Here is a 21296-nt window from a genome sequence, read left to right on the forward strand (position 1 = left end):
AAAGTGCTGCACTCAATATGCCAGCAAATTTGAAAAACTCAGCAGTGGCCACAGGACTGGAAAAGGTCAGTTTTCATTCCAATCCCAAAGAAAGGCAATGCCAAAGAATGCTCAAACTAGCGCACAATTGCACTCATCTCACACACTAGTAAAGTAATGCTCAAAATTCTCCAAGCCAGGCTTCAGCAATACATGAACTGTGAACTTCCTGATGTTCAAGCAGGTTTCAGAAAAGGCAGAGGAACCAGAGATCAAACTGCCAACATCCGCTGGATCATGGAAAAAGCAAGAGAGTTCCAGAAAACCATCTATTTCTGCTTTATTGACTATGCCAAAGCCTTTGACTGTGTGGATCACAATAAACTGTGGAAAATTCTGAAAGAGATGGGAATACCAGACCACCTAACCTGCCTCTTGAGAAACCTGTATGCAGGTCAGGAAGCAACAGTTAGCACTAGACATGGAACAACAGACTGGTTCCAAATAGGAAAAGGAGTACGTCAAGGCTGTATATTGTCACCCTGCTTCTTTAACTTCTATGCAGAGTACATCATGAGAAACGCTGGACTGGAAGAAACACAAGCTGGAATCAAGATTGCCGGGAGAAATATCAATCACCTCAGATATGCAGATGACACCATCCTTATGGCAGAAAGTGAAGAGGAACTAAAAGCCTCTTGATGAAAGTGAAAGAGGAGAGTGAAAAAGTTGGCTTAAAGCTCAACATTCAGAAAATGAAGATCATGGCATCTGGTCCCATCACTTTGTGGGCAATAGATGGGGAAACAGTGGAAACAGTGTCAGACTTTATTTTTCTGGGCTCCAAAATCACTGCAGATGGTGACTGCAGCCATGAAATTAAAAGACGCTTACACCTTGGAAGAAAAGTTGTGACCAACATAGATAACATATTCCAAAGCAGAGACATTACTTTGCTGACTAAGTTCTGTCTAGTCAAGGCTACGGTTTTTCCAGTAGTCATGTATGGATGTGAGAGTTGGACTGTGAAGAAGGCTGAGCGCCGAAGAATTGATGCTTTTGAACTGTGGTGTTGGAGAAGACTCTTGCGAGTCCCTTGGACTGCAAGGAGATCCAACCAGTCCATTCTGAAGATCAACCCTGGGATTTCTTTGGAAGGAATGATGCTAAAGCTGAAACTCCAGTACTTTGGCCACCTCATGAGAAGAGTTGACTCATTGGAAAAGACTCTGATGCTGGGAGGGATTGGGGGCAGGAGGAGAAGGGGACGACAGAGGATGAGATGGCTGGATGGCATCACTGACTCGATGGAAGCGAGCCTGAGTGAACTCCGGGAGATGGTGATGGACAGGGAGGCCTGGTGTGCTGTGATTCATGGGGTCGCACAGAGTCGGACACGACTGAGCGACTGAACTGAACTGTACTGTGTCACTGTTTAAAGTTAAAATCGTATCACTACAAATTTATGTACATTTTAAATTAAAAGTGCTTTTTTTCCGTGTGAATCTAGAATATTTTACATAGAAAATAATCTAATAATCATTTTAATAACTAGACCATAAGAGATTATTTATTTCATCAACTTATTTTACACTAGACTTCTTTGGATGCACTGAGTCAGACTAGAATATTTCTCTTTTTAAAAGCCAATAATAGCAAATCTATATAGTTCTCAGTTACCAGCTGAATCATCTAATCAAGCTTCCTAACTCTCTAAATAACAAATTAGAAAATATCAATAAAACTGAAATATATTGTTATTTGGGGCATTATTATTTTTAAAAAGTGCTTTATTATTTTAAAATATTTTAATGATGCATAGTACAAAATGAATGATATAAGCAGTATGGGCACATTCCCATATGAGAGTTTATCTTAACCTGATGAATTTACTTCTTTTCCTGTTTTTAATGAAATGAGATTCCAGCTAGAGTTGATGGTCTTTGTGTAACTCCTCACCATCATACCATGAACCTCTTACATTTCCTGCCATAATCGCAGACTTGAATTTTTGATGAAATGTACCAGCAATGTTACTATATTTTGTGGAATGTGTATGTCTTCATAAAAATTACATAATATGATACAATAGATATTATACTCTACACATAATTCTTCAACTTGCATGTTTCACACATTATGTTTTCTAAAATTAACTTACTTTGATAATGTCGAGTCTATTCATATGAATATTTAAATACTTATACAATATCCCACTGAATAAATATACCATCAATTTATTCATGCATACTCCTATTGATGGATATTTGGGTTGCTATATATTCTATGTCATTATAAATAATAATTGCAATGAATTCAAAGACTCTCTGGTGTCCATTCTCAGAAAACTAGAAATAACAGTAGGAGATAGTTCCATGGACAAATGAATCTACTGAGCAGGTATGATTTTATGGATAGTGGGACAGATGATACCCCGTACTTAAAGGGTAGCTCAGGTCACAGGGGTGTTTTTTTGTATTCCATTGTGCAACATTAAGTCTCTACAAATCCACTAAAGAGTAAGGAGCTTCTTTTCAAGTATTCTTTCCCTGGAAATGGAGAGAAGCTCAATAGAGCATCTCCATTTAACACAGACCCTGTATGCACCATTGGCTCTGTAACAAAGCCCAGTTACAGAGCAACTTGGTCAGTACTCTGAATCAGCTATGAAGTAGCTTAATCAGGTTGGGGAGGGGAGGGAAATACAATCAGGTCAGTGGAATTATGGTAAGCCTCCATCTATCCTTCATTTGTCACTTGTAGGGAGAGGCTCTCCAACTATCCTTACTCATAGTGTTACTTGGGCTTCTGAGTGTTTATTGGACTGCTCCCTCTATGGGTCCTTCTCAAAGAAATGAGACAACTCCACATTTCCTAGTGACTGGAAGAACTAACACATTTTCCCAAACTGTCCAATTGATGATAAGTATCAGGCATTTGAGCTTTTAAAGACTAGTGTCAAGCAGGAAATTTTAGGAAGAGTCATAAAGAGAGAGAAATAAGAACTACTGTCAAAAGGAAAAGGAGATCAATAGTGACTAGTGATGTCTGTTTTAAAACAATAGTGGTCATTCTTGATCATTTGAAATATTCCCTCAAAAATAATGATAGAGTGGTACAAAAAGGGAAAATCCTTCATTATTTCATAAATTATTTCAAGCTCTATGCTGATGAGTTAAGAAATAATTCTGCTCCTTTTCTTAGCCATAATAAAGTAAAATATCTCTGGCAGCAGCCTATGCATTATATGGAAACTGTTTAAAGAAGAACAAGCATGTTTTGGGCTTATTAGTAGTTTAATCTGAAAGTGTCAACTGACCAAAAAAATATGAGGGACTAAAAAAGTTTATTGAACAAGTTTTGCCATAGAATAGAGAACAGTGAAATCCAAGGACCAAGATGGCATTGTTAACTTTGCAAAGGGTAGAGCCTGCACAATAGAATCAACTGGGGACATACAGAAAATAACAATGCCTGGCTTCTTCCAAAGAGATTCTAATTTAATGAGTTTAGAAAAGTCTGGTCTAGATAACATTTTCAAATCTCTTCAAAAGATTCTAATAAGTATCTAAATTTGAGAACCACTGGGATAGAGGCATGAGAAATTGTTAAGATTTTAAAAACTGGACATTAGACAGGTGAATATTTCAAGCAATCTACATTAAAAATGATGAAAGAAACAGGGCACCCCCTGCTACCTGGTATAAAAAGAAACAAAGCTATCTTGGAAACAAGAAAATTTACATTGAGAACCTTGGGAAAAATTGAAGATAACATCATCAATGTAATTAAAGACAAGGGACTAAGTCCCTGCGGACAAAGAAATTTAACTTGGAAAAAAAAAAACAAACCTAGGATTTAAGCCTTTTTATTTACTCAGTCAGTGTTCTTGTATTTTCCTGGGAAAAACCAGAAGGTAGGTTGGAAAAAAGAAGTTTAAATCACAAAATATCTAGCACTTTCTGGGTTTCAATGAAGCAGAAATGGATGAAAATCTATACTGTTAGATACTTCCAAAGCAATAGATATATTACCATCTTACCTTAATTCATTCCGTATTAAAACTTGAGTAATATTAGTTTTGACTATGTCTTGGGTTCTTTTTAAAGGGTTTGCCTGGAGAATCGCATGGACGGAGGAGCCTGGTTGGCTGCAGTCCATGGGGTTGCTAAGGGTCGGACACGACTGAGCGACTTCCCTTTCACTTTGCTGCATTGGAGAAGGAAATGGCAACCCACTCCAGTGTTCTTGCCTGGAGAATCCCAGGGACGGGAAAGCCTGGTGGGCTGCCGTCTATGGGGTCGCACAGAGTCAGACACGACTAAAGTGACTTAGCAGCAGCAGCAGGTGAACACAGGAGAAGGCAATGGCAACCCACTCCAGTACTCTTGCCTGGGGAATCACGTGGACAGAGGAGCCTGGTAGGCTGCAGCCCATGGGGTCGCGAAGGGTTGGGCACGACTGAGAGACTTCACTTTCACTTTTCACTTTCATGCACTGGAGAAGGAAATGGCAACCCACTCCAGTGTTCTTGCCTGGAGAATCCCAGGGACGGAGGAGCTCGGTGGGCTGCCATCTATGGGGTCGCACAGAGTTGGACACGACTGACACGACTTAACAGCAGCAGCAGCAGCAGGTGAACACAAGGCACTATTATAATTTGACTGTTCTATCATGTATACTAGGTTAAAACTCATTCAGATAATCCTTTCATGTATCTATTTCACTAAAGCAGCACTTTTTTTTCCCCTCTAAGAAGCACATATTCAACTCTGTATAAAGCACAATTCTGTTTTATTAAAATAGTATTTTTTAAATGTAAGACAATACATTTTGGTGGCCTATACTCCAGTTTAGAGAATAAATCATTACACAAAATGATAGGATAAAATAAAACATGGAAATTAATATATATTTTAGGGGTTGAATCATGTGCCTCAAAATTTATATTTTGAACTCTCTGTACTTCACAATGTGACCTTATTTGAAGATATGGTCCTTACAGAGGTAACCAAGTTAACAGGAGTTCACTAGGGGAAGTATTAATTCAAATAATTTATGTCCTTATAAAAAGAGGAAACTTGGACACAGACACAGACACAGTGAGATTGCCATGTGAGGATGAAGGACACATCAGAGTTATTTTCCATAAGTCAGGGAATACCGAAGATTGCCATCGACCACCAGAAGTTGGATGAGAAGCGTTGAACTGATTCTTCCTTGCAACCTTCAGAAGAACCAGATTTGCAGACTCTTTGATCTGACCCTTCTAGCTTTCAGAACTGTGAGACAGTAAGTTTTGATTGTTTAGTCCTCCTAGTTTTTGGCACCTTGTTATGGCAGTCTAACAGACTAATACAGAGATTAAATACCAAAAGTATAACAATGGCAATGATTAAGATATTTGAATGATTAAAATATTATATTTTCTGAGTGCATATATTTTAATTAAGCATTATGTTATCTTTTATTATCTTTGCAACAATCCTGAGAAATGACATTAGTTACTATAGAATTTTGTTTTTAAAAAAATAGAAGATTCCTGATAATATCACTATTGGCAGTAGAGCAAAGATTCTGTCTGATCTGAGTCCCAGTTCAGCTCTCTGCTCTAAAAGCAGTAGAAGAGACCATACGACTGAGTTCAGCGAGTGGGGAGCAGATTATTTATTAAAATGAAGCAGACTTAATGAGGATGATGGGTTGTTCTACAGCTGGAATCAAGGAATAAATTTTAAAAGTTGGAAACACCTTGGAGAACAAAGCTTATTCTTCTTGAGGGAAGTAACTTTAGCCAAGATCTCACATTTGAAATGTCTGAGGATGAAAGAGTAGAATTCTCAGGGATTAAAAAACAATGAGAGGAAACCTCTTTTGCAGTATCCTGAACCCCAAAATAAATAGTTATCACTGGATTTTCTCATAGTTTGGAACCTGTGGAAGTCTCTGATGAGAAGCGTGACATAACGGTACTAGAAAAATCAGGGATATTGTATCCACAGGATAGAAAATAAAGGATTTATTTTATTGGAAATTTAATGACACTGGGAGAGGCAGAGAAAATTTTCAGACATAGAAGTTTGTCTTCCAACCATGTACTAGCTTTTCTGTATATTGAATACCATACAAAGATCATCGTTGAAGCAGGAAGATAGACTACAGCAGTGATTCTCAAACATTAGCCAGCATCCAGATCACTTGGAGGCTTATTGAGACATATTTCTGATTCAGTAGGTCTGGAGTGGTACCTGGGAATGTGAATTTCCCACAAGTTCCCAGGTGATAGTGATGCTAGTACTTGGTCAGGGGATCACACTGTGAGATTCACTGTGTTAAATGAGTACTTTCTAACTATCTTTACATTATGCTTATGTACCATGAAAATCCACCTGTCCTGTGGCAGGCGTATTACTATATTCTACTGGAGGATGGTGTTCCTGGGTTATAACTAAGGGAGAATACAAGTTAGTCTGGCATCCACAGAAGAATTGATCTGTTCATACTTGGTATGCCCTGATTGTGTCTAAATTTTTATCTGTGCTCTCCATGTGGCCTCGTCTCTGTTCTTCTTCCTCACAAGTGTTGATTTTTGCTCACAATTTAAACTAATCCAGGCATCTTCCTCAACAGAGGTTTTTCTCTGTTCCTCTTCTCTGTTCCTTCCTTTTATATATATATATGTATTTAATTTATTTTTGAAAGCATTCTCCTCTTATAAGTAGGAATATAGGTAAGTTCAGTCAATTCTGTACTCTAATGAAGTAATTATGCATAGTCATGTAGTGTTTAATGATAGTGTTGGTGATGATCATTGACATGTGGGCCCTTAATTCAGGATTACATAGAAGAAAGCATTTTGTGAGCATGTGGATGAGAATTTTCTTTTGTGAGGAAGAAAGCAAAATAATTTACAAAAGACTGAACTAAGACAATTTAAAATTTTGAGTGTATTAGGTTTTATATATTAATATGTGTTACTATTCGTATAACTAAAGACAGCCTATGATGTTCTTGAAAATTATTGAACCACAATTTCTTTGGCCACTAATATTACTGCAAGATTAGTTTTGCAGGTGTGACCATGCAGAGATGTTTTAATCAGTTATTTCTTAAAGCTCCCTAGCAAATTTTAAAGATTAGTTCTTGATCACAAATTCTTACATTTGTAAGAGATGAAGAAACACTACATATTTCCATTATGTACTGATACGTACACAAACATCTACACAGACACAGGTACAGTCCCTGAATTAAGTAATTCTTGAGAGAGTCAGTTAAATAATGCCTTTGTATGACAATGAAAAGCAATGCCAACTGCTTTTTTGGCTTATTTCAATGTTTTCAATACTGTTTCAATATAACAAACAGTAAATATGCTGGCTTGAGTGAAGTACAAGCTTCCTATGGAAAATTAAAATTTATTTAGTAAATCAAGTACATCCTTGAACACTCTGAGTTGAAGTTTCTAGAGTTTGTGAAATACAATTATGGCCAGTAATATATATGTGCAGGATATGCTGGAAATAAAAGAATCTTCAGAAATAAAAGGTAATTATCTTGTATAGTAACAATCAACATATGATAATTAGGATTTGGGTTATGGGTGTAAGATCTGATGCTTTTGTATGAATGACAGTGTAAGTTTTTATGACAAAGTTGTATGACTGTGCTACTAGACTTTGGGAATGAAAAAGAGTGAAGAATCCAGAATTGTGTTTTATGATTACTGAGATGGACAATGAAAGAATTAAGAAAAACTATGGTTATAAATATTTTCAGAAGACAGAATAAAGAAATGGGCAAGGGCTGGTAATAATGTATTTATATCTCATAGAGGTGAGAACATGTATTGCATATACCTTTGTATCCAAAAGTACATATATAATAATGATAACAATACAATTTGATAAGTGCTGGTATAGAGGTATGTTTAGAAAATGGAAGGAGGTCTCAAACCCAAGAATACTGAGGAGTATATGTAGCAATAAACAAGGACAATAATTAAGAGGGAAGAGATGGTCAGCAAGCTAAATATTACAAGAGATACACGGAAGGATCAAAACACATGGAAATCTGATGAACAAAATAAACCAGAAACTGAGGCAGTCCTGAATCACGCACAAAGATTCCCCTGAGAAAAGACATTAACTGAAGATCTGTTTAAAGAATGCTGTTCCAATCACCCCACCACCGTTCTCCCTCACCCTCACTCATCATGCAGAGCAGTTGGCAGCAAACAGCATACCTGGAAGCCAAACAAGTGAAACTGGTACTTCTCTCTAGGACAACAATCAAATTGACTCAGAAGATTAAGGCTTCTCCTCAGGTGTTGGCACCCCTACGTAAAGCTCTCCTTAATTAGGTATACAGCAAGTCCATCTTAATGGTTAACTCTCCACTTACAATGTCCACATCTAATTTTTTCATTTGCAGGCTCCACTTAAGTAACCAGCTTTCACAATTCAGCTACCCCTTCAGCACAGAGGTCTGTAGAAAATCAGTCCTATCTCTATAAAAAGACAGTAATTTGTGCTCCTAAGATTTACATAGACTTAAAATTACAAAAGTTGTACTGGGTTTATAGTATTTAAATTGATAGATAACCAGTACAATCTTTTGAAAATATATTCTAATAAATGTTATCAACAGGGACAATGTTTCTATGGAAATGATGGTGAAGTAACACAATGAGAGACAGTAGATGCTCATATTTCTTATGAATCCAATAAAAAGAGAAATAGAATTTTAATATTTTACAACTTAAAGAGATAAACAAGAAAAGCAGTCTCTGAATGAAAGAATTGCACAGGCCTTTCACCAATGAAGGGATGAGAGCAAAGGCAGGCCAGTTCTGGCTGGATATGAAATATCTAAAACACTGAGTGCCTTAAGAGAAAAAGGATACACAACGTTGAATAAAGAACTGCTAGGTCCTTGTGTTGGACTTAAGCTTCAGTTAAATCCTCTTCTTGGTAAGGATGAAAATACACAAAAGAGATATGAGAATGAGGAGGTTTAAAAATGTGTTACTTCTTTGCCTGAAAAATTTTGGGGGATGAACTAGAGAAGCTAGAGACATTTAGACCAGGACCACTGAAAACTGGCTTCAACAGCGTTTGCGAGTAAAAGCATGAAACCCGTCCAATCTTTTAAACACTTTGGGTTGAGGCAGCAGTGGGCAGCATGAGAGAAGACCTTTCCTTTAGTGACAAAATAATTATGTCATGAGATTGGCGTGGAAGGATTCCTCTTCCTTGATGTTTCAACAACATAAAAAGCTGTCTCTGTTTACTTTGCTTTTGTCTCATCTCTTGTAAAACAATTCCTCTTTCCCTAAACAAAACAGACTGGTCTTGGCTCACTCTCATAGTGATAGAAATATAAGACATTTGTTTGTTTCTTTTGTCCCATTAGATACTGATTTAAGAATTCTGCAGACTCACAGGTTATATAATTTCTGAACCTTCTTATATATCTTCTTAAATTTTCTTCATTTTGGTGAATGTGAAAACTAGTCTTAAGATACTACCTGTCTCAAACTGAGACATAAATGCTTGTTTTACCTCTGCCTTCCATCCATCTTGCTTTCTTCATAAGTGATGATTTTGATTTTTCATTTCCTCATCTGCAACTAAGTTGCCTATTCATAATGCATAGATTCCTTGAAATTATTAACCAATTATTCTGCATTGGAAGGTCATTTTTTGTATAACTGTATAACTAGTAGTCCTATTTGTGCTCTAAGTTTGGTGCACAAATAAAATTACATAAATGCAAATATAATATCTCTACAACTAATAACAGGTTATTAGTTGTAGTTATCTTACTTTACTATATAAGCAATGGCATTAAAAATGCTCTCTTCCTGGGACTTCCCTGGAGGTCAGTGGTTAAGAATCCACATTCCCATTGCAGGAGACATGGGTTCTATCCCTGATCCAGGAAGATTCCACATACCACAGGGGAACAAAGACCATGAGCCCCAACTACTGAGCCCATGCACTGCAACTACTAAAGCCTGTGTACCCTAGAACCCCTGCTCTGCAACAAGAGAAACCATTGCAATAAGAAGGCCATTCACTGCAACAAAGTGTACCTCTGGTTTGCCACAATTAGAGTAAGCTGTGGTGCAGCAACAAAGACCCAGGGCAGCCATAAGTCATCAATAATTTAAAAATATATATTTTTAAAAATCTACTTATACTATGTAAAGGAAAAATGAGAACATATAGAAATTACCTGTCAGAGCAAGTTGGTGGAGGTTGACTGTGGTTAACTCCACCTCACTGCAAAGCCTTGGTTCATTTTTTCCCAGTCCTGACATACCATGTATGTTGGTTTACCAGAGTGCCACACATAGAGTGGACAGTGTATAAATTATCCAGATATGTAATGTTTATAACTTCTTGTGGTTCTAGATACAGAAAATATTCATCATGGAACGGGACAATCAGACATTCAACCCTGAGTTCATCTTGATGGGAATTTTTAGTTACACGCCCACTCACATCTTTCTCTTCTCTCTGGTCCTGGGCATCTTCACAATGGTGCTCTTGGCAAACACTCTCATGGTTCTCCTCATCTACCTGGACCTGCGGCTCCACACTCCCATGTACTTCCTCCTCAGCCAGCTCTCCCTCATGGACCTTATGCTCATCTGCACCACTGTACCCAAGATGGCCCACAGCTACCTGTCTGGCAGGAAGTCCATTTCTGTAGCAGGATGTGAAGCCCAGATCTTTTTCTATGTGTCTCTCCTTGGTGCTGAGTGCTTCTTGTTGGCTGTCATGGCCTATGACCGCTATGTTGCCATTTGCTATCCTCTTCAGTACCCCAGTCTCATGAACTGGAAACTTTGTGGACTCATGGCTGCCTCTACATGGATTCTTGGTGCCTTTGATGGGATTGTTGATGTAGCTGCTACTATGTCTTTCTCCTATTGTGGATCCTGAAAAATAGCTCAGTTCTTCTGTGATGTCCCAGCACTCCTACATCTCTCCTGCACGGATACTTCCACATTTGAAACACTTATTTTCATCTGTTGTGTAGTAATGCTCCTCCTCCCTTTGTCACTCATCATCATCTCCTACACACGTGTAATTATAACTGTTATTCGCATGAGTTCTGGGGAGGGTCGGCACAAGGCTTTCACCACCTGTACTTCACATCTTATTGTTGTGGGGATGTATTATGGAGCAGCTATGTTCATATATATGAGACCCACTTCTAATAGATCCGCCACTCAGGACAAGACGGTGTCAGCCTTCTACACCATTCTCACTCCCACGCTGAATCCCCTTATATACAGCCTCCGGAACAAAGATGTGGCCAAAGCATTCAGTAAGGTACTAGGGAAGAGGTAATCTAGAGAATAAAATGGATTAGTGGTTTACGGAAATTTTTTTCTGTCTTAACTCTTCTCTCTTTAAATTCATTTATTAAAAAGAAAATTCAGCAAAAAGTGTATAAACTATTTTCCTTAATTAGGCATCAGACTTGATAGACTCTGGGTATACATTCAGTTAATTGATATATTTTGCATTCATTGTATATTCATTTTGGTTTTAATGGTACTCAATGAAACTCTTGAGAAGTGAGTAATTAAGTTAATAAAGTTTCACTCCCTTTCTAAAACTAAATAATAAACAGTTCAGTCACTCAGTCATGTCCGGCTCTTTCCGACCCATGAATCCCAGCATGCCAGGCCTCCCTGTCCATCACCATCTCCTGGGATTCATTCAGACTCAAGTCCATCCAGTCCGTGATGCCATCCAGCCATCTCATCCTCTGTCGTCCCCTTCTCCTCCTGCCCCCAATCCCTCCCAGCATCAGAGTCTTTTCCAATGAGTCAACTCTTCGCATGAGGTGGCCAAAGTACTGGAGCTTCAGCTTTAGCATCATTCCTTCCAAAGAAATCCCAGGGTTGATCTCCTTCAGAATGGACTGGTTGGATCTCCTTGCAGTCCAAGGGACTCGCAAGAGTCTTCTCCAACACCACAGTTCAAAAGCATCAGTTCTTCGGCTCTCAGCCTTCCTCACAGTCCAACTCTCACATCCATACATGACCACAGGAAAAACCATAGTCTTGACTAGACAGACCTTAGTCAGCAAAGTAATGTCTCTGCTTTTGAATATGCTATCTAGGTTGGTCATAACTTTTCTTCCAAGGAGTAAGCGTCTTTTAATTTCATGGCTGCAGTCACCATCTGCAGTGATTTTGGAGCCCAGAAAAATAAAGTCTGACACTGTTTCCACTGTTTCCCCATCTATTGCCCACAAAGTGATGGGACCAGATGCCATGATCTTCGTTTTCTGAATGTTGAGCTTTAAGCCAACTTTTTCACTCTCCTCTTGCACTTTCATCAAGAGGCTTTTTAGTTCCTCTTCACTTTCTGCCATAAGGATGGTGTCATCTGCATATCTGAGGTGATTGATATTTCTCCCGGCAATCTTGATTCCAGCTTGTGTTTCTTCCAGTCCAGCGTTTCTCATGATGTACTCTGCATAGAAGTTAAAGAAGCAGGGTGAGAATATACAGCCTTGACGTACTCCTTTTCCTATTTGGAACCAGTCTGTTGTTCCATGTCCAGTTCTAACTGTTGCTTCCTGACCTGCATACAGATTTCTCAGGAGGCAGGTTAGGTGGTATTCCCATCTCTTTCAGAATTTTCCACAGTTTATTGTGATCCACACAGTCAAAGGCTTTGGCATAGTCAATAAAGCAGAAATAGATGGTTTTCTGGAATTCTCTTGCTTTTTCCATGATCCAGCAGATGTTGGCAGTTTGATCTCTGGTTCCTCTGCCTTTTCTAAAACCAGCTTGAACATCTGGAAGTTCACAGTTCATGTATTGCTGAAGCCTGGCTTGGAGAATTTTGAGCATTACTCTACTAGCGTGTGAGATGAGTGCAATTGTGCGGTAGTTTGAGCATTCTTTGGCATTGCCTTTCTTTGGGATTGGAATGAAAACTGACCTTTTCCAGTCCTGTGGCCACTGCTGAGTTTTCCAAATTTGCTGGCATATTGAGTGCAGCACTTTCACAGCATCATCTTTCAGGATTTGAAACAGCTCAACTGGAATTTCATCACCTCCACTAGCTTTGTTTGTAGTGATGCTTTCTAAGGCTCACTTGACTTCACATTCCAAGATGTCTGGCTCTAGATGAGTGATCACACCATCGTGATTATCTGGGTCATGAAGATCTTTTTTGTACAGTTCTTCTGTGTATTCTCGCCACCTTTTCTTAATATCTACTTTCTGTTAGGTCATACCATTTCTGTCCTTTATCAAGTCCATCTTTTCATGAAATGTTCCCTTGGTATCTCTAATTTTCTTGAAGAGATCTCTAGTCTTTCCCATTCTGTTGTTTCCTCTATTTCTTTGCATTGATTGCTGAAGAAGGCTTTCTTATCTCTTCTTGCTATTCTTTGGAACTCTGCATGCAGATGCTTATATCTTTCCTTTTCTCCTTGGCTTTTCACTTGTCTTCTTTTCACAGCTATTTGTAAGGCCTCACCAGACAGCCATTTTGCTTTTTTGCATTTCTTTTCCATGGGGATGGTCTTGATCCCTGTCTCCTGTACAATGTCACAAACCTCATTCCATAGTTCATCAGGCACTCTATCTATCAGATCTAGGCCCTTAAATCTATTTCTCACTTCCACTGTATAATCATAAGGGATTTGATTGAGGTCATACCTGAATGGTCTAGCGGTTTTCCCTACTTTCTTCAATTTCAGTCTGAATTTGGTAATAAGGAGTTCATGATCTGAGCCACACTCAGCTCCTGGTCTTGTTTTTGTTGACTGTATAGAGCTTCTCCATCCTTGGCTGCAAAGAATATAATCAATCTCATTTCGGTGTTGTCCATGTGTCTGTCGAGTCTTCTCTTGTGTTGTTGGAAGAGGGTGTTTGCTATGACCAGTGCATTTTCTTGGCAAAACTCTATTAGTCTTTGCCCTGCTTCATTCCGCATTCCAAGGCCAAATTTGCCTGTTACTCCAGGTGTTTCTTGACTTCCTACTTTTGCATTCCAGTCTCCTATAATGAAAAGGACATCTTTTTTGGGTGGTAGTTCTAAAAGGTCTTGTAGGTCTTCATAAAACCGTTCAACTTCAGTTTCTTCAGCATTACTGGTTGGGGCATAGACTTGGATTACGGTTATATTGAATGGTTTGCCTTGGAGAAGAACAGAGATCATTCTGTCGTTTTGAGATTGCATCCAAGTGCTGCATTTCGGACTCCTTTGTTGACCATGATGGCTACTCCATTTCTTCTGAGGGATTCCTGCCCGCAGTAGTAGATATAATGGTCATCTGAGTTAAATTCACGCATTCCAGTCCATTTTAGTTTGCTGATTCCTAGAATGTCGATGTTCACCCTTGCCATCTCTTGTTTGACCACTTCCAATTTGCCTTGATTCATGGACCTGACATTCCAGGTTCCTATGCAAGATTGCTCTTTACAGCACCGGATATTGCTTCTATCACCAGTCACATCCACAACTGGGTATTGTTTTTGCTTTGGCTCCATCCCTTCACTGACCTCCAGTAGCATATTGGGCACCTAATGACCTGAGGAGCTCCTCTTTTGGTATGCTATCATTTTGCCTTTTCATACTGTTCACGGGGTTCTCAAGGCAAGAATACTGAAGTGGTTTGCCATTCCCTTCTCCAGTGGACCACATTCTGTCAGACCTCTCCACCATGACCCGCCCATCTTGGGTTGCCCCACAGGCATGGCTTAGTTTCATTGAGTTAGACAAGGCTGTGGTCCTAGTGTGATTAGATTGACTAGATTTCTGTGAGTATGGTTTCAGTGTGTCTGCCCTCTGATCCCCTCTTGCAACACCTACCATCTTACTTGGGTTTCTCTTACCTTGGGCATGGGGTATCTCTTCATGGCTGCTCCAGCAAAGCACAGCCGCTGCTCCTTACCTTGGACGAGGGGTATCTCCTTACCACCACCGTTCCTGACCTTCAACGTGGGATAGCTCCTCTAGAACGTGGGATAGCTCCTCTATTATACTGTTTATAAATAATAAACAAAATTGTCCTAAATGATTTTCCTTATTTTCAAAATCCAAAATCTTATTGAAATGCTTCTATAATGACTTATGCACTGAGTTAGCTACCACACTTGCCTATTTCATTTTGTTATTAGCTCTTTCAAAATATAGGCTAACCAGAGAGGCACAGATATTTGTTCATTTACCCCCCCCCCCAAAAAAAAAAACCCGTTGTCCTATAATAAATATTACTTATTTTGACAGATAAGGTTTTTTTCTTGTGTTTCACTTCCCTGATACACTGAGCATTTGTACATCTGAATAATTCTTATAGTGGAACCACTTATATTCCAGAGTTCTGGCAGCTAATACAGTATCATCAATCTATACTTTGTATATATTATAAGTCTTGTAAGTTTCATGATGCCTGGTTATAATCCAAAATTAATTCTGAGTTCTCTGATGTTCTCTGACAACATATGGGGCAACCACTATTTCAGACAGGTGATCACAGGCAACTTTGGTCTCTGCTTCAAGCTCAGGAGAGAGGTAATATTACTTTAGAGAAAAAAAGTGTTCAGAGACTCATTAAATGTAGTGTCTTGCGGGGACTGAAAAGTTTTAATGAGCGTGGCAAAGTTGAAGAGCCAGGCAGTCTAGTTAAGTAACTACCTAATTGGCAAGATATAAAACTTTACATGGTTTCTTGGGACCAAGGGGCAAAGTACCAACTGGTGAAAGGTAGAAATTATCATGATTAGCAAACTTAAAAGGACAATGTTGTTTGATTACTTTGGTGACTTCTGACAGAGAAATAAGTCTAGGGATAATAAATATGCTTGGAAAACCAGTTAACACGTAAGCATTTCATGCTAATTAATACAATAGCAGGGCATGTGCTAGGGCTGTTGTGACACAAATGTTGCCTCATATGAGCCTAATCTAACTGTGTAGATTTAAAATCATATCACTACAAATATATGTGCATTTGGAATTAAAAATATTTTTCTGATGAATCTAGATTTCACATAAAAATAATCTAATAATCATCTGCACAGTTAGACCATAAGAGATCATTTATTCCATCAACTGATTTTACATTAGACATCATTGAATATGTTGAGTCAGACTAGGATGTTTCTCTTTTAAAAAACCAATCAATAGGGACTTCCCTGGTCATCCAGTGGTTAAGAACCTGCCTGTTAATGCAGAAGACATGGGTTAGATCCCTGGTCTGGGAACTGGTATCCCACATACTGTGGAGCTACTAAGCCCTTGTGCCACAACGACTGAGCCTGTGCAAAACAATGAAGACCCAGCACAGCCAAAATAAATAAATAATAATGTTTAAAAGAAAAAGATGAGAAAGCAACACTATATAATTCTCATGAAACATCTAATCAAGCTTCAAAGGCACTAAATAAATTAGCAAGTAGAAATACTGAAATATTGGAGAAGGCAATGATAACCCACTCCAGTACTCTTGCCTGGAAAATCCCATGGACAGAGGAGCCTGGTAGGCTGCAGTCCATGGGTTCACTGAGTACTCCTAGCATTAATTTATTATTTTGAAAAATGTTTTACATTTTAAAATATTTTAATGATACATGGTAAAAAAAAAGGGAATGATAAAATAAATATGCAAATATCCCACACAGAAGATATTTTATCTTAACCTGATGACTATTTCTTTTCCTATTTTTAATGACACTAGATTTCAGCTAGAGTCGATGCCCTGTGTGTAATTCCCCACAATCTTACCATTCACTTCTTACCTTCCCTGCCATAATCGCAGACTTGAATTTGTGGTTAAATATTTCCAACAATGATATTATATTTTGCTGAATGCATTCATAAAAATTACACAATGTGATTCAGAAGATATTTATACTTTATACATTAGTTGTTATACTCCACACATAATTCTTCAACTTGCATGTTGAATCAAGTTCATTTGTGTGAATTTTTAAACACTTGTACAATATCCCACTGGATAAATATAACATCAACTTATTTCTTCATGCTCCTATTGATGAATATTTGGGTTGATATACATTCTACATCATTACAAATAACAATTGCAATGAATTCAAAGGCTCTCTGGTATCTATTCTCTGAAGATTAGAAATAACAGTGGGAGATATTTCCATGGACAAAGGACTCTACTGAGCAGACGATTTTATGGATAGTGGGTCAGATAATACCCAACAAGAGAAGCTTAGATCACATGACCATTTTTTGTGTTCCACTGTGTAGCATTAAATCTCTACAAAGCCTAGCAAAGCATGAGGAGCTTCTCAAGTATTCTTTCCATAGAATTGACAGAGGATCCACAGAGCATCAACATAGATCCTTTATGCACCATTGGATCTGGTATCACAAAGCCCAGTTACAAAGCAACTTGTTCAATATTCTGAATAAGCTACAAAGGAGCTTAATGTACTTAGGGACTGAGATGAACTGAATAGGAAGAATTTTAGTAAGCCTCCACCTATCTCTCATTTATCACTTATAGGGAGGAACTGTCCAACTATTCTTATTTATAGTGTTATTGGAGCTTCTGAGTATTTACTGGACGACTCCTCCCATGGATCCTTCTCAAGGAAATAATATATGATTTCACATTTCCTGGTGATTGGAGGAATTAACACATCTCCCCAAACTGTTCAATTGATGGTATCAGGCATTTGAATCTGAGTTTCAAAGACTAGGATCAGGCAGGAAATTTTAGGGGAAGTGGACCAGAGAGACAAATAAGAACTTAATGATTGTAGAGTGAAACTGAATGTTTGAATCACTACTGCATAAGGAAAGATAAATCAATAGTGACTAGTGATGTCTATTTTAAGACAATGTGTGGCCATTTGGGGGTTTCCCTGGTGGCTCAAATGGTAAAGAATCTGCCTGTAATGCAGGAAATGTAGGTTTGATCCCTGGGTCAGGAAGATACTCCGGAAAAGGGAATGGCTACCCACCCTAGTATTCTTGCCTGGAGAATTCCATGGACAGAGGAGCCTGCAGGCTACAGTCCATGTGGACACAAAGAGTTGGACATGACTGAGCGACTAATTCTTTCACTTGAATGTTTGAAATACTTCCCCAAAATTAATAGTAATAAAGTGGTACAAACAGGAAAACCCTTCATTATCTTATTAATTTTCTCAGGTTCTATGCTTATGAGTTAGCAAATAATTCTGCTCCTTTTCTTAGCCATAGTAAAGCAAAATATCTCTGGCAGCAAGCCTATGCATCATGTGAAAGCTATTTAATGAAGAACAAGCATATTTTGGGCTTATTAGTATCTTAACCTCAAAGTGTCAACTAACAAAAAAAGTATGAGTAACTAAAAAAAGCTTATTGAACAAGTTTTGACATGAAATAGAGAACAGTAGCATATAGATGGGGAAACAATGGAAACAGTGACAGACTATATTTTCTTGGGCTCCAAAATTACTGCAGATGATGACTGCAGCCATGAAATTAAAAAACACTTGCTCCTTGGAAGAAAAGCTATGACCAACCTAGACAGCATATTAAAAAGCAGAGACATTACAAAGGCAAAGGAGAAAAGCAAAGATATACCCATTTGAAAGCAGAGTTCCAAAGAATAGCAAGAAGAGATAAGAAAGCCTTCCTCAGTGATCAGTGCAAAGAAATACAGGAAAACAATAGAATGGGAAAGACTAGAAATCTCTTCAAGAAAATTAGAGATACCAAGGGAACATTTCATGAAAAGATGGGCTCAATAAAGGACAGAAATGGTATGGACCTAACAGAAGCAGAAGATATTATGAAGAGGTGGCAAGAATACACAGAAGAACTGTACAAAAAAGATCTTCATGACCCAGATAATCATGATGATGTGATCACTAATCTAGAGCCAGACATCCTGGAATGTGAAGTCAAGTGGGCCTTAGAAAGCATCACTACAAACAAAGCTAGTGGAGGTGATGAAATTCCAGTTGAGCTATTTCAAATCCTAAAAGTTGATGTTGTGAAAGTGCTACATGCAATATGCCAGCAAATTTGGAAAACTCGGCAGTGGCCACAGGACTGGAAAAGGTCAGTTTTCATTCCAATCCCAAAGAAAGGCAATGCCAAAGAATGCTCAAACTACCGCACAATTGCACTCATCTCACATGCTAGTAAAGTAACGCTCAAAATTCTCCAAGCCAGGCTTCAGCAATACATGAACCGTGAACTTCCAGATGTTCAAGCTGGTTTTAGAAAAGGCAGAGGAACCAGAGATCAAATTGCCAACATCCGCTGGATCATCGGAAAAGCAAGAGAGTTCCAGAAAACCATCTATTTCTGCTTTATTGACTATGCCAAAGCCTTTGACTGTGTGGATCACAATAAACTGTGGAAAATTTTGAAAGAGATGGGAATACCAGACCAGCTAACCTGCCTCCTGAGAAATCTGTATGCAGGTCAAGAAGCAACAGTTAGAACTGGACATGGAATAACAGACTGGTTCCAAATAGGAAAAGGAGTACGTCAAGGCTGTATATTGTCACCCTGTTTATTCAATTTACATGCAGAGTACATCATGAGAAATGCTGGATTGGATGAAGCAGAAGCTGGAATCAGGATTTCCGGGAGAAATATCAATCACCTCAGATATGCAGATGACACCACCCTTATGGCAGAAAGTGAAGAAGAACTAAAGAGCCTCTTGATGAAAGTGAAAGAGGAGAGTGAAAACGTTGGCTTAAAGCTCAACATTCAGAAAACGAAGATCATGGCATCTGGTCCCATCACTTTGTGGGCAATAGATGGGGTAACAGTGAAAAACAGAGTCAGACTTTATTTTGGGGGGGCTCCAAAATCACTGCAGATGGTGACTGTAGCCATGAAATTTAAAGATGCTTACTCCTTGGAAGAAAAGTTATGACCAACCTAGGTAGCGTATTAAAAAGCAGAGACATTACTTTGCCAACAAAGGTCTTTCTAGTCAAGGCTATAGTTTTTCCAGTAGTCTTGTATGGATGTGAGAGTTGGACTATAAAGAAAGCTGAGTCCCGAAGAATTGATGCTTTTGAACTGTGGTGTTGGAGAAAACTCTTAAGAGTCCCTTGGACTGCAAGCACATCCAACCAGTCCATTCTGAAGGAGATCAGCCCTGGGATTTCCTTGGAAGGAATGATGCTAAAGCTGAAACTCCAATACTTTGGCCACCTCATGCGAAGAGTTGACTCATTGGAAAAGACTCTGATGCTGGGAGGAATTAGGGGCAGGAGGAGAAGGGGACGACAGAGAATGAGATGGCTGGATGGCATCACGGACTCGATGGACATGAGTCTGAGTGAACTCTGGGAGTTGGTGATGGACAGGGAGGCCTGGCATGCTCCGATTCATGGGGTCGCAAAGAGTCGGACACGACTGAGCAACTGAACTGAACTGATATAGTCCAGTGAGCTTTCCTTAATGTTCTAATCCATTGGTTAAAATAGCACTGTTTAGAATATATTGTTCTACATTCCATGAGAATTCAGCATTTCTAAATAATTAAACATTGCTAATTTTGTTGATGCTTTAGGGTTATTTGAAAACTGCAAAAAAGAACCTTGTGAATGGGCTACATGCGGTTAAAACAATTTTCATTTTAAATGAACCATTTGTAAAAATGTGAAAGTCAAGGCAGCAACTTAGGTATTTCAAACTGGTGGTCCAAGGCCTAATTTAAGAACAAGCCTGTACCGGTTTTCCATTGAGAAATATGTAAAACTAAATTTAAAACATAAATATAAAAAATAGTTTTAAGAGGAGAATTAGTACTAACCTGCTAGGTAGTAACCTACTAGGTAGCAGCAGGTTAGTTGCATTGGTAGTAACCTACTAAGAAATTACAAGTGTGATTTTGAGAATATTTAAAATTTGGGGGTCACTCTTCAAATATAAGCCTCATATTTTCCCACCTACTAGGAAGGTGGCCTCTCACTTAATCTTTTAAGGACTTTTCAAAGAGTTGTTCATTCATTCATTCATGTCTGACTCTTTGCAATCCCATGGAGTATAGCACAATAGGCTTTCCAATCCTTCACTATCTCCTGGAGTTTGCTCAAACTCATGTCCATTGAGTCGGTGATGCCATCCAGCCATCTCATCCTCTGTTGTCCTCTTCTCCTCCTGCCTTCAATCTTGCCCAGCATCAGGGTCTTTTCAAATGAGTCAGTTCTTCACATCAGATGGCCAAAGTATTAGAGCTTCAGCTTCAGTCCTTTCAATGAATATTCAGGATTGACTTCCTTCAGGATTGACTTGTTTGATCTCCTTTCTGTTCAAGGAACTCTCAAGAGTCTTCTCTAG

At 38.6% G+C, this 21296-nt stretch overlaps 1 pseudogene; it reads left to right on the forward strand.

The window, feature by feature from the left end:
* Positions 1-10415: 10415 nt before the first annotated feature.
* Positions 10416-11342, forward strand: LOC101102767 (olfactory receptor 2M3-like; annotated as a pseudogene).
* Positions 11343-21296: the final 9954 nt, after the last annotated feature.

This window comes from Ovis aries, chromosome 20, assembly GCF_016772045.2.
Source record: "Ovis aries strain OAR_USU_Benz2616 breed Rambouillet chromosome 20, ARS-UI_Ramb_v3.0, whole genome shotgun sequence".
Classification (NCBI taxonomy): domain Eukaryota; kingdom Metazoa; phylum Chordata; class Mammalia; order Artiodactyla; family Bovidae; genus Ovis; species Ovis aries.